The sequence below is a fragment of the Ornithorhynchus anatinus genome, chromosome 12, assembly GCF_004115215.2.
Source record: "Ornithorhynchus anatinus isolate Pmale09 chromosome 12, mOrnAna1.pri.v4, whole genome shotgun sequence".
NCBI classification, from domain to species: domain Eukaryota; kingdom Metazoa; phylum Chordata; class Mammalia; order Monotremata; family Ornithorhynchidae; genus Ornithorhynchus; species Ornithorhynchus anatinus.
In genome coordinates, this window is record NC_041739.1 from 58,562,160 (window position 1) to 58,566,804 (window position 4,645).

Genomic DNA, 4,645 nt, shown 5'->3' on the forward strand with positions numbered 1-4,645 from the left:
GACACCTGCCTCACACCGAGTGCTGTGCCAGAAGCCCCGTTATGTGCAGGGCTCTGGATTAGGCTCTGGGGGAACAGACGGAGACTGAGCGTGCTGACTGTTGCATGGTTAAAAGAGTGAAAGTATGGCTCCGAGCGGTCATCACAAGGGAGTTGGCCAAAATGAATAATAAACCAGAAGATAAGGGCCTGGGAAGCCTGGGAAACTGAGGGAAGGGCCAGAAAGGCAAAGAATCAGCTGGGGATTAGGAGTTAAAAGACAGACACGGTTCAAGTAGGAGGAGCTGCCCAGGAAAGAGCCCAGGCTTGGGAATCGGGGGCCTCGATTCTAATCTCAGCTCTACCACTTGCCCGCCAGGTGACCTTGGACAAGTCACTTCCTTTCTCAAAAATTCCTCATCTCTCAGATTGTTCTCCCTCCCCCTTTAGACTGTGAGCCCCGTGTGGTGCAGGGACTGTGGTCCTGATCTACCCTCTAGACTGTAAGCTCCTTGTGGGCAGGGAACGTGCCTACCAGTGCTGTTATATTGTACTCTCCCAAGCACTTAGTACAGTCCTCTGCACACAGTAAGCACTCAATAAATACCATTGATTGAGCAAGAGTAAGGGCTTAACAAAGGCAATAATTATTATCATTCTCTAAGCAGAGTTGAGATGCGTTTCACTTCCTCGCCAGCGTCCACGAACAGATGCCTCCTGGATGAACTCTCTGGGAGGGGCGACGGAGGCATCTTCGGGGTTAGCGTATCTGGGCTCGGCCTGGGAGGAGGGAAGTACCGAGATGACAGCTTCCCCAGAAAGCCCGGTCTCCCTGGCTCCGGGTCCCGGGCTACCCATGAATTTATTTAATAGTAAGCACTTAACAAATTCCATTATATGCCAGGCACTGTTCTAAGCACTGGGGTAGATATAAGATAATTGGGTTGGACACGGTCCCTGACCCACATGGGGCTCACAGTCTTAATCACCATTTTACAGATGAGAGAACTGAGGCACAGAGAAGTGAAGTTACTTGCCCAAGATCACACAGCAGACTAGTGGCAGAACTGGGATTGGAACCCAGGTCCCCCTGACTCCCAGGCCTGTACTCTACCCACTAGGCCTTGCTGCTTCTCAGTCGCCAAGGGCAGGAATGCTGCCAGCTCTGCAGGACCGTGGAGAAGGGAGCTCTCTAAGGTGACCGAGGCTGTTTGTTTCAGTTTGCAACACCCCAGCGGAATGTCTAAATCCCCCAAATGCTGTTTTAATTGGACTGATAAGAACAAGCAACATTCTTTGTTGTATTTGCTTTGGCAAACCGGATTTTTGTTTTGTTTTTTAATCGGATCTACATTTTGATCCAGATATGACATAGAACTCTTTGTGAGACCTCAGCATACCCGTCGTGACCCTGGACCAGTCCGATGGCCCATCCAGGCCAGGACTCTCGCTCTTATGGAGGCACCGGAATGCTTGGGAGAACTGGGTACTGGGTCCCCTCCCGGATCCCCCCACCTCCGGCCATGCTCTCGTGGTTAAGGAAGGACCGCGCAACGCCCCCGACTTGCTCCTTTCCATCCCTGACTCTCTGTAGTGACCTAACATGGAACATTCAACACCCCTGACTCTCCCTTCTCCATCCCAGACTCTCCTCCACAGTGACCATGCATGGACCATTCAACACCTCTGACTCTCCTCAAATGTCCCAGCACGGTCCATCCCATACCCCCGTCTCTCCCTCAGCGACCCAGCACAGAATATCCAACCCCCCTGACTCTCCCCTCACCATCTGTGATTCTCCCTTTACATACTTCCCTTCCAAACGTTTATTCACATTCTTCTTGAACTCGTTCCTATTTTCTGCCCAACCCTCTACCGGCGACAGAAAACTCCATGTTCCAAAATTCACCTCGGGACAGAGGGCTTTCTCTCTGCTTGGTTTGAACCTGCCACAGTCAAACTCCATTGCTGACGTCTTCGCCAATGAGAGTTCACTTACCTCCACCCTTCACAGTGCCCTAACTCGGTCCGTGTCTTCACCTCTCCCCACTGAGGACTCTGAGCCCCTGCAGGATGCTTCCTCTCCCAGTCTATCCATCAACCAGTAGACTGTATCGAGCGCCAACTGTATGCAGAGCACTAACTGTCTTGAGCACTTGGGAGAGTACAACAGAGTTGGAATACCCTATCCCTGCCTTGAGCATGGCGTGGTGAATAGAGCATGGGTCTGGAAGTCAGAAAGTCATGGGTTCTAATTCCGCCTCTCCCACATGTCTGCTCTGTGACCTTGGGCAAGTCACTTTACTTTTCTGTGCCTCAATTCCCTCAACTGTAAAATGGGGATTGAAACGGTGAGCCCCATGTGGAGCTTGTATCCACTCCAGTGCTTAATACAGTGCCTGGCATGTAGTAAAACAAATACCACGATTATCATCATTATTATTATTTTGAGGAGTTTATGGTCCAGCAGGAGAGGGTGTCACTAAAATAAATAACTGATAGGAGGAAGAAATTGGAAAGGAGGATGTGTGAATGCATGTGAGCTTAGGTAGTAGAGTATGTAAGTTGAAATGGGCAGAAATGTTCCCGGCAGGTGAGTGTTTCTGGGCAGAGCTGAGACGCTGGTTGGGACAATCTTGTTTTTTTAATTTTTGGGTTTTTTTTAAGGTAATTGCTAAATGCTTACTATATGCCAGGCACTCATTCCATCATGTTTATTGAGCACTTACTGATGCAAAGCACTGTACTAAGTCTAGAGACTGTATTAAGCGCTGTTGGTAGATACAAGCTAATCAGGTTGGACACAAGTCGACGACGCACATGTGGCTCATAGTGCCTTTGGTTGCCTATTCTTGATCCGGGGACAATCTTGACTTCCTTTTCTGGGTCCCAGTCCATCTCTTTCCTGAGATGAGGGGACCAGACTGGTGTGCAGCCAGGATGGGTTTAGGTATGGCTAGGGTTCCCTGCTAATGAAATGATTTGCAAGAGGAAAGGCTCAGGGGGATGAAATCTCTGGTGGTCCCAGGGTCACTGAAGAGTGAGCAGGGGTTGGCTGGCTCCCAGCTAAGTGTGTGTGACCTCTTTTTTTTCCCCCTATGGTATTTGATAAGTGCTTACTATGCATCAAGTGCTGTACTTAGTGCTGAGGTAGACACAAGCTAATAATTTTGGATACAGTCCCTGTCCCACGTGGATTTCTCAGTCAAGTAAGAGGGGGAAGGTATTGAATCCCTAATCTTTGCAGTTGAGTAAACTAAGGCACAGAGAAATTGACTTGCCCAAGGTCACAAAGTAGGCAATAGTGGAGCCAGGCCTGTGCTTTTTTTTAAATGGTATTTATTAAGCACTTACTATGTGCTAGGTACTGAACTTATCCCCTAGCCCACACTGCTTCCCAACCTTCAACCCCTCTGAGGAAAGAGAGCAGATCGGATGGGGCGAGTCTGGCCTTGGGCAGTGTGGAGAGAGCCGGCTCTCAGCTCAGAACCAGGGCAGGGACAGAGCTCAGCCACTTAAGTCCCAGAAGACCTGTGCACAGAGGATTATTGTCTCCATTTTCTCATCCGTTAAATGGGACTTCAGTACCTGTTCTCCCTCCTATTTACTGAGAGTCCCGTGTGGGACAAGCACTGTATCCGACCTGATTATCTTGTATTACCCCAGCACTTAAAACAGTGCTTGGTACATAGTAAGCCCTTAACAAAAATGATAATAATAGCAATCCAGAAACCTGAGGAAATGGGCCAACAGCAGCAAAAGGGCTGGGGTTTTCGAAATTCGTTCAGCGTGGCCTAGTTGAGGGGAGCAGCATGGCCTAGTGGAAAGAGCCTGGGAGTCAGGGGACCTGAGTTCCAACCTTGGCTCTGCTACTTGCCCACAGTGTGGCCTTGGGTGAGTCACTTAACTTCTCTGGGCCTCAGTTTCCTTATTTGTAAAATAGGAGTTAAATTCCTATCCTCCCTCCCACTTAAACTGTGAGCCCCCTGTGGGACAAAGACTATGTGCGACTTGATTATTTTAGTTTGGTGCTTAACAAATACCACAGTTATAATTATTTATTATTCTTCTTCTTCCTGCCTCCGCTCTGTATACATAATTTGTTTCTGCCTTCCTCCCCCATTAGAATGTAAGTTCCTTGAGGGCAGGAACTGTGTCTTCTACTTTGGTGGTACTCTCCGCTTAGCACAGTGCCGTGTACCGGTGATCGACCGGAGGAAGACCGGGTGCGGCTGGTGGGCATGAAGGATGGCATTGCGCTGGCCACTCAGCACTCATTAGGGTACCAGCAAAGTTGGGAGTCTGTAATTTTGGGGGTGCAAAGGAAAGGTGAGGGGAGGTGAATCACCAGACTCTGACAAAACCCCTTCTGTTGATATCCCGAGAGAGGCGGTGCTGCCTAGTGGAAACGATGGGGAGTTGGGAGATCTGGGTTCGAGGCCCAGCTCTTCCTCTAGCCTGCTTTGTGACATTGCACAAGTCATTTACCCTCTGGGCCTCTGTTTCCTCTCTTGTTAAATGGGGATAATATCCCCACTCTTCCCCCTCCTAGGAGGCCCAAGGTGGGAAAGGGGCTGTCTGATCTGACCACTGTGCCTGCCCAAGTAATGTTCCATAAAGCCGGCGAGCGTCATAACTGTAGCCGTAGCGTCTCTGCGCAGATGTCC